We start from the raw sequence: 10,545 nt of genomic DNA, 5'->3' as shown, positions 1-10,545 counted from the left end.
TATATATATATATATATATATATATAATAAGAGGTGAATTGGGGAGACTTTTTTTATTTATCAAACTAGCTTTTAAGCTAGCATTTTTATTTCTATCTGTTTGGTAAAATGTCAAATAAGTTAGCTTATAAGTCTTATTTTGAAAAGCTAGTATAGCCCAGTTTTTAAAAAAGGAAAAAATATGTCAATGCCCCAAAATAAATAAGCTGATGTGGCCAGCCCCATTAACTTTTTCCCTTACTCTTGAGCCCCAAAAGAGAATAAAAAGTGTGGTCCAGACCCAAAAGCCCACTTTTATACATATACCCTCTGTATTTTGAGCAGCCTACCAAAAATGCCATCTTCTTTCACCCAGGAAACCGTCTCCTTCACCCATCAACCCGGTGATCTCTGTCATCGCAATTAATGCGAATCTACGACGAAAATGGAGGGAAGAAAGTGTGGGTTCCCTCCATTATAGGTGTATCTCATCATCGAGTACATATTCTATAGTTTTATCTCTCACTCCCTCATTTATGAAATTAGGGTTTTTATTCTTCAACTTTCAACAACCCTTATGCGCTAAAAATTTCCTTAATTACTCCTCATAACTGTCCTGATAACTTTCAACAACTCCCAATGGCTATCAAAGACTTGATTTGCATGGTGTCCTTAGGCGAGAAGGCTATATTCTTGATACTATGTTCTACAATAAGCTTTTTTGAACTGAAATTTGATGTGTCTAAAAGACTAAAAATACCTCAAGATGCTTTATTATTGATATATAAATCTAAGAGGCACCCAAACCTGAGTTTTTTAGTTGATAATAAAGATAATTGGAAGTGCATGTTGGAGCACAATCGAAATATTAGTTGTACGGAGATTTACATGCAAGCTGTTGTTAATATAGAGGGTTCTACTTTTGAAAAAAATCAGAAAGTTCTTACTGAAATGTAAGTAGTTAATGAACTTTTTTTAAAACTGGGCTTTGTATGATGTAAACTTTGTGATTTTAGGTTTCGATGCACAATCGAAAAATACAGCTGTCATTCGTAATGGTTAGATGTTAACTCTTCCTGTAAAATATTAAGTTTTTTTATTCTTCAACATTCAACAACCACTTATGCGCTAAAAATTCCCTTAATTACACCTTCATAACTGTCCTCATTACTTTTAACAACCCCCAATGACCGCCAAAGACCTGATTTGCATGGTGTCGTTAGCCGAGAAGGCTATACTGATGATGCTAAATTCTACAACAAGCTTTTTTAAACTAAAATTTGATGTGTCTGAAAGACTGAAAGTACCTCAAGATGTTTTATCATTGATTTATAAATCTGAGAGGTACCTCAAGATGCTTTATCATTAATAATGAAGATGATTTGAAGTGTATGTTGGAGCATAATTGAAATACTAGTTGTACGGAGATTCACATGCAAGATGTTGTTAATATAAAGGGTTAAAGTTGTGAAATACCTCAAGATGCTTTACCATTGATATATATTTCTGATATGCACCCGAACCTGAGTTTTTCAGTTGATAATTAAAATGATTAAAAGTGCATATTGGAGCATAATCGAAATACTTGTACGGAGATTCACATGCAAGTTGTTGTTAATATAGAGGGTTCTACTTTTGAAAAAAATCAAAAAGTTCTTATTGAAATGTAAGTAACCAATGAACTATTTTTAGGCTTTGTGTGATGTAAACTTTGTGATTTTAGGTTTCAATGCACAGACGAAAAACATAGTTGTCATCTGTAATGGTTAGATGTTAACTCTTCCTATAAAATGTTAAGTTTTAACAAGATATGTTAATTTTTACACGAACATATTAACTTTCACGTGAACATGTTAGTCTTTTCATGAAGTTGTTAGCTTTCCTCATAGCGTGTTAACTATGTGTATAGTTTGTTAAACTCCACTGCTCTATGTTTACCGAAACATGTTATTTTTACTCTTAGTCAGTTAACACTCACAGCTACCTGTTATTTTACATAAGAAGCTATTTATTTAAAATATCAGAAGATAATATTATACTATAGTTGAATATGATATCTCACTGGTTCATTAATTTGTGCAGCAGTCATGCCTCTTTGCATGCAGAATGTAGTCATCCTCTTCCAGGAAATGCTTCTAATTTAGAGAGAATCCAAAATGATTGTCTGTTTGGTGAGAATGTAAGGAAAGCTGATGATATTCTCAACAACACTTCCATCATTCCTCCATGGTGGTACACATTATTAACTAAAAAGGGGTAACAATTTGAAACTATAAATGAATTGAGACTAGCTTTGTAATACTATTCTATGACAAAAAAGTTTGACTATGAATTTGCAAAGAATAAACCCAAACGTATCCAAGTTTATTATCGATATAAGGAGACATATGGACGCCCTTGAATGTTGTTTGTCTCTCTTGTTAAAAATGAAAAAAGAATTAAAATCAAAAGGTTTGTGAATGAACATAGTTGCAGACAACACACTAACTTATCAGGGTAATCACGGTCATCTTGCAAATTCATAACAACCCAATTGTAACATGTATTAAAGGTTCGTGTAGGTTCCTCTTGAATGTATACCAAGTGTAGGATTGTGACCCTTAAGAAAAGAGTACGCTCTTATAAAGAGTAAATATGCAGAAGCTTTACACTTAAAACACTAGAGGGTCAGTTTGCAAGATGTGTTATAAATTACAAGAAAGAATGGCAACAATCTCAGAAAATGAACATCACAAACACAAGCATGTATACTGGTCCCACCTCCCCGATATACATCCAATCCCTAAGCAAATCCCACTTAAGATTCCCACTATGATTTTGAAACCTTACAAAATCAAAAGCAAACTTGACCAATTTGCAAGACCATACAAATTGCAAACCCAATTGACAACACCATACCAATTGTAAACTGACCTCTAGACCAAGAGAAAAACCCTCTCTCAAACCGGAGAGATCCTTCCTTGTAGTAAGATACAAATCCTTCCTTGTGAATGTGCTTCTCACTATGGCTATAGGTTTCTCCCTCTGAAATTTGCCTAAACACTTAGTAGGAAATGATCAAGAACATAGGCTATTTCTGAACTTTTTTACTTAGGCAAAATCTGAATATTTTGGCCTCTTGAATGTAAAAAATGTTTGATCTTATGAGTGAAAGTCTTAGTTATAGTTTTCTGACATGTTACCCTATTTATAGCCTTTGAAATGACAAGTTTTCAAACCCTAAAAACGTACACAAACGGCTATAAACAGTCAAGTATTCAAATCTCAAATAGTTAGAAAAACTGTCTGAGTAGTCGACTATAACTCTTAGTAGTCGATCATTCTGAGTTCTAACAGACTCTGTGTAGTCATATAATTCCTTAGTAGTCGATGACTCTACTCATTAGTCGACTACACTGTAATCGACAGAAAGTCTGGAATTCCGATTTAACGTTGATTAGTCGACTATAATATCCTAGTAGTCGACTAGTCTGTAATAACACAAAAACTGATATTCTGTCTGTGTCTTTTGTAGTCGACTATTCATGCTATTCGTCGACTATTAAGGGGTAGATATGAGCTATATGATATGTTTTAAGTCTCACTCAATATCTATTAAATCTAATGGTTAACATAGGGGATCTCTATAGTTAACCAACACACTAAGCATGTATTAATGTGTTCTAACACTATATGTGTGCATGTGTGTGAGTGATAAAGGCTTGTACACATTTCTAAGCAAAAGAAAATGTAAAATTACATTTTGACAATAAAGTATATCTTCTTCTTTGCTTCATTTTGTCTTGAACTCATCTTATATCTTGAGTATCTCTTTGAATATCATTGTTGATTTGCTCTGATACTACAAAATAAATGTTAGCATATAATACACATAACATATAATATTTGTTATCATCAAAATAAACTAATATTAGGGTCAAGATTCCTAACAGTTCAGCTCAAAATCCACCCAATTGATGTGCAAAAGGAGTTTCTCACTTGATATGGATTGAGAGTTGAATATAGTAAGATATGGTGGGGCAAAGAAAGAGCACAAGAGGATATGTACGGTGATAGTTATGAGTCTTATGATCAATTAAGATGGTAAATTTTATTATATATTTTCATGTTAAGATGTTATCTCAATTAGATAATACCTTTAACAGTTAGATGATAACTTTCAATGTTAGACAGTGACTTTAAAAAATTACTACTTATTTTCTCCAACGTATTATATTTATATAAAATGTGGTGACATTGATGTACAGGTATGTGCACATAGTGAATGAAACAAATCCAGGAAGCTACATTTGCATTGAGCAGAATGAAGGATGGTACAGTAGACTATTCATATGTTATATGTTGCTTGCATTATTGGTTTCTTAAATGAATGTAGACCCCTATTATTTTGGATGGGACTTTTTTGAAAGACAGATACGAAGGCATGCTCCTCAGCGCCATAACATATGATAGAGACCAATGGATATTTCCACTTGCGTATTGCATATGCGATCAAGAAAATATAGCTAATTGGAGATGGTTCCTTCAAGGCTTGTGGTCCATACTGTATGAAAGGTCAGGCCCATACAATCCTCTCCACCAATTGATAATTATTTCTAATACCGACAATGGGACTCGAGAAGTCGTGAGAGAATATTTTCTTGAAGCAATTCACTCAATATGTGTTCTATACCTGGTTGAAAATTTTAGATCAAAGCTAAAGAATTTGGGAATAAAGGCAAAGGACACACAAGTTTTGAGAAATTTTCTCCAATCTGCTTGCTATAATACACTATAGCGGAATAGAACGACTACATGAAAGAAATTTATAAGATGTCTACAGCTGCATATGAGATTGCAATTAATTACACGCCAGAGCAGTGGGCAAATGCATTCTTCCCTAGTATTAGGTACTGCATTCAATCATTATGACGTTTTGCAGTAGATGTTAACTATCTGACATATATGTTAAGTTTCCTTTTTATAGGTTAACTATAGCTAGTAGATGTTAACTCTCTGGCATATATGTTAAGTTTCCTTTTTATAGGTTAACTATAGCTAGTAGATGTTAACTCTCTGGCATATATGTTAAGTTTCCTTTTTATAGGTTAACTATAGCTAGTAGATGTTAACTCTCTGGCATATATGTTAAGTTTCCTTTTTATAACTTAACTATAGCTAGTAGATGTTAACTTTCATCATTATGTGCTAGTTTTCAGGTTTATATGTTAACTTTCACTCTTAACGGTTAAGTTTTATAGTTACGTGTTAATTTTATTATATATTGTATGCATCATACTTTTTATTATTTTGATGTTTACAGATATGGTCATGTGACCTCTAATGTCGCGGAATCTTTTAACAGCTGGATATGTGAAGCTCGATTGTTACGTATACTACAAATGGGAAGCATATCCAAAAACAAATTATGGTTCGCATGAACAACAGGCACATAAGGGCTGATAAGTGGAGTGGTTATATTTGTCCTAAAGCTGAGTAGATGATTAGAGAAAATATAGAAAAATGATATACTTTAGAGATTAAGCAATCTAGAGATGATATAAATCGAGGTGCAATCATATAGAACTACTCACGTTGATTAGAAGAAGAGGACATACACTTGCTAAGCTTAGGACGTAACATGTATTCAAATTGTGTGCATGCTTGTGCGGTCACTATTTATATGAAAAGAGATGTATATCAATATTGTGATTGGTTTATGTCTGTAGAAGCGTTTAAAAAAAGCTACGACGAAACCCTTTATCTCATACTAGATTATGAGAAGCGGAGTGTGTTAAGAGACGAAATCCAGATATTGCCACTAATTACCACTAAGAGGAGAGGAAGAAATTGAACTGGACGCATAAACAACAAAACCATTTACAAATGTCTAGTGATTTATTCTCGATGCAAAGTTGAGGGTCACAATTGAGCAACTTACAATGAGCCAATCAGTGATCAATGAATACTGCTTCTTACAATAATTCTTTTGTTAAAGAAGTATAGGTTGTCCAGAATTTTATAGTATATTATGGAAGACTTTTGTAATCTGTGAAGTTGTAGGAATAATCATATTATGTATTCAAGTAATATCAGCTGCAAGAATGTAAAAAGTTTTGTGTAATGTACTTATTTAGCTGAGGTATTCTGTTAATTATCTCGGTACTATAATAACTTTCAGCTAAAAAAGTACGTGCTGAAAATGTTGACTATAACATGATCATGTTAACTTTTACTTGAACACGTTAACTCTCCGCTGAACATGTTAACTTATAGCCGTACATGTAACTTTCATTCTAAAATATTAACATTTACATGATCATGTTATCTTTCACTAGAATATGTTAACTCTCATCTGAAGATGTTAACTTTCAGCTGTATATGTTAACTTACAGCCAAATATGTTGAGGTAAATATTAACCATGTTAACTTTCACTTGAATAAGTTAACTCTCAACTGAACATGTTAACTTTCAACTTTATATATTAACTTTTAGGTGAATATATTTTGTATCAAGGCAAAGCTTTAATTTATGATGATGATAACTGCAGAAAAGAAAACAAAATGATAACATGCTGCTAAAAACTTGATATTGTGGAAGACTTTTATAATATGTAAAGTTTCAAGCCTAATGTTAAATATATGTTAACTTGATATCTCTAACATGTACATGACAACTTTTAGTTGTACACGATAACTTTTAGCGAAAATATTAACTTTCAGCTAAATACGCACTGTTCTTTTGTGCATGCTAGATCCCAATGTTAAATATATGTTGTATCAAAATAAAACGTAGATATATGATGGCAAAAATACCAGAAATACAATAACATATTAAAGGTCACGCTTGCTGCATAGTTTGTCATCGACACTAACTGTTTACACAACTAAATTAATATACATAATATAAACATGCACACAAGTTTTGTTCCCATCCTTATCTGTTCATTCAATCAATTTTTAGAATAACTTTCTCCCATACTTATCTAATGTCTCTGTTTGCTTCTTTTGTTCCCATAATTCTATTAGAAGTTCAGCTTAAGCCTGGCACAGATGACGTCAGGCTCGTCATCGGGAGTAGTTACTTGAATCGTATTAACCCCACGGATTATAGCCTTCATATATAAGGGATCGAAAAGCCTACAATCAAAATTGCATGATATAAAGTAGCAAGATAGTTAGATATATGATGGTGGATAAAATAAAAAACTAAATTTGTGAAATACTAACATTCCAGACTGTTGCTCGCAAGGGACGGCTTCATATCTAAACTTTCTCCAAACATTCTGGGGATCAAAATCAGACTTCATATGATCTATGAAACTATTTATTTTATTCACTGGTTTAATAGACGCACTGTGGCTAGCCGACCTATAATGCTTAACAACGTCCTCATCCAACCTGACTTCAACGACATTCCAGTGGTCCTGACACGCAAAGGGGGGGGGTAAGGAGTATACTCTTGCTCGCAACAATATGCTTTTGTATAAATAAAGTGTACAGATGTGGAAAATCAGGAGTCTTTGCATAAAGGCTATGTTGTATTGCTAAGAAGATAATGTTATGCCAATTATAAACAAGATGTAAAAGATGGTTAGGGGTTTGAAACTAGTGCTTACGTAAAAGTAAGTTGATACAACCCTATAATTTTTCTTGCTCAGGGAGGTAATTTTCGGCATCTCTAACCATGTGCTTATTCTATCTATCAAAGCTTCTATGACCTGTAAATTTACCATGCAAGAGATGAAAATTAAATTGCATAACAACACAATACAAAAAAAAATCCAGATATGCATATATTTAATATATTAAACTTGCATGGTCATCAATACGGCTTCCATGTAGCAGATGAAGAAGCTCCAAAGAATCAACACTACTAATCAACGTATTGACAATTATACACGACCTAAAATATAATAGTAAGATATAATCATTAACAGTTGCTGATAAACGTGCACACGTAATAGTGAAAGCTAACATGTTCGAGCAAACGTTAACATAAATATCCATAAGTTAACATATATCGGGATATATTAATATTTATACACAAACATTAACATGAATGTATAAAAGATCGCAGGTAATATGCAACCAAACATTAATGAGAATTACTAAACTTACTGAAGAAATTTCTGAATGCAAAATTTTGAGATCTATTGGTTCTCGTCTGGTACGAGTTTTGTCGCTACATGATGGGATATTCTAAAGTTGTGAACGAAGGTTCCTTCACTATCAACCAAGTGTATGTCAAAATCATCAACATTAGGAATACCCTCATTTAACAACTTCAGAAGAGCCTCATTCTTCTTCTTGATTTTTCTGTTCTTCAGAAAATCCCAGCTGCATTCATCAGACTTATAGTACTACCTGGTTTTTTTTCCTCTCATCATCCTTGTGGAGTGATTGTAATTATCTCTTCACGAACTTCCTTCTTCTTTTCTTCAGTGAATGGGGTTCGAACTAGCTGTGATCGCGTCCTAATCCTGGTACTTGGTCCCTTGTCCCCTTTGTAGCTAATTTCTTCAATCTCTTCTGATAAACTTGTGCCTCCGGTTCGGCAATGAGTTTCTCAAATGATGACTCTTCAACATTCTCCTTTTTCTCCTCCTCTTTCTCTTCCTCTTTCTTCTCCTCCTCTTTCTCTTCCCCTTCCTTCTCTTCTTCTTTCTCTTCCTCTCTTCTCTTCTTGTTTCTCCACATTCTCACAATCCTCTTCTTCCCCTTCTTTCTTCTCTTTCTCTTTCTTCACTTTCTCAACACCCACTTCTTGCCCTTCTCCTTCTCTACCTCCTTCTCTTCTTGCACATCTTTTTCTTTTTTTTTCTCTTCTACTTTATCTATTTTCTTCTCCATTTGCACAACCTCCTCCGCAATATGAGAAGCTTTCTTTCCAATATTAGTTACATCGTTATAATCAAAGCAACTAATATCATCACCCCTATCAATAGAATCCAAACTATTTTTCCTCTTCTTTTGTGCAGTCTTTGTATGTCTATCATTTTAGGCCATAATAGCCTTCACATTCTTCTTCAGGTCTTTAGAGTCAATCAGATCAGCGGTTCCTTCATAGTTTTCCAAATTTCTGTTAAGCTGATGTATCTCCTTAGAGAAAGCATCTCATTGAAGGCGCTTGCTACGCTTGACATCATGGAGTAATTTCTAATTTAGTTTGGTCGTATTCCTCCAAAAAATTTGCTCATCACTTGGTAACTTCTCTATCTCATCTTCTCTTTCAAGAGCATCACTAATATGACGAGATAAAATCTAAAAAAATAACCATATACCCATTATAGTTATATAAGCAATTAATAAATTAAGGATAATAGTTATGAAAATCCACAAAATTTGAATTACTAACATGTAAGGATGAAAGTTAACATGTTAATCTAAAAATTAGCATGCACATAACTAAAGTTAACATGTAAGAATAACATATAACATGTAAACATGAAAGATAACATTTAACGATAAAAGTTATCATGTTATGTTAAGAATTCACATGTTTTGCTGAACATTAACATTTAACACTAACTCAACACGAAACAATGTACACTAATATGCCAAAAAAAAAAGTTAACACGAAACAATGCAAATTTAAATGTAATAATGATAAAGTTACAAAATTTCATTCAATATAAATATGCAAGAATATGTAAAGAATAATTGATACTTACGTAGCCTATGGATGAGCTCTTAGATCTATCCTTCACCTTCTCTGGCTTATCATCCTTAACTTTTTCTTTCTTCTCCTTCTTCCTCGGCAGTGATTGCTCCATAAATTTACTCCTATCGGAGACAGGGGGATTCTTTTTTTTTTCATGATGAGAGATATCATTCTTCTTCCCACTAGACTCCCTTTGAGGGTATTTCTCACACCCATGGAGGCGAACAAGCCAAATGTGCTTTGTTCTTGTGATCTTGAGCATGCAGGCGAAGTCCTGTAGGCGATCTTCTAAATTTTAGGATAAATGCAATTTTTATTACCTTCAAAACCCCCCCTTCAAAAATTTTAGACCTAAACCAGGTTGCGTGGTGTCTGGAATACTTTGAATAAGAATGATCATTGTTCATTGGTTCAAGCGAAGTCAAGTGCCTTACTGGCGAACTCGATCACTTTGGTTGAGTTGAGCTTTTCAGGCGAGCTCAATAAAGTCTGGCGAGCTAAGTGTTCAGGCGAACTTAGCATAATAGGTGAGCTTGAGTCTGCAGGCGAGATCTAAGCAACGATAGGCAAACCACGTGATTGGGGAGAGTCAGACAACTGCAAGCAAAGTCTAAATAGTGGCAGGTGAGCCACGTGCTTGCAGGTGAGCCACGTGCTTGCAGGTGAGCCACGTGCTTATAGGAGAGGCTCGGCGTCTACCAGCTAAGGCAGCGATGGTGCGTCAGATTGCATTAAATGTGATTTGATGAGACGTCCTCATTTTCACGTTCTTAATCTAAGTCATTGTTTCGATTGGATTTCAAATCTTAACCGTTGTTTTTTAGATTAATCTCAACCATTCGTTTGAATTTGAAGTATTTCAACGCTTGAAAATCAGATTTGAACCGTCAAATCTGAGAATTAATCTTGGCGGTTCGTTTTGA

This window comes from Asparagus officinalis, chromosome 7, assembly GCF_001876935.1.
Source record: "Asparagus officinalis chromosome 7, Aspof.V1, whole genome shotgun sequence".
Classification (NCBI taxonomy): Eukaryota; Viridiplantae; Streptophyta; class Magnoliopsida; order Asparagales; family Asparagaceae; genus Asparagus; species Asparagus officinalis.
Note: the sequence above shows the minus strand (reverse complement) of the source record.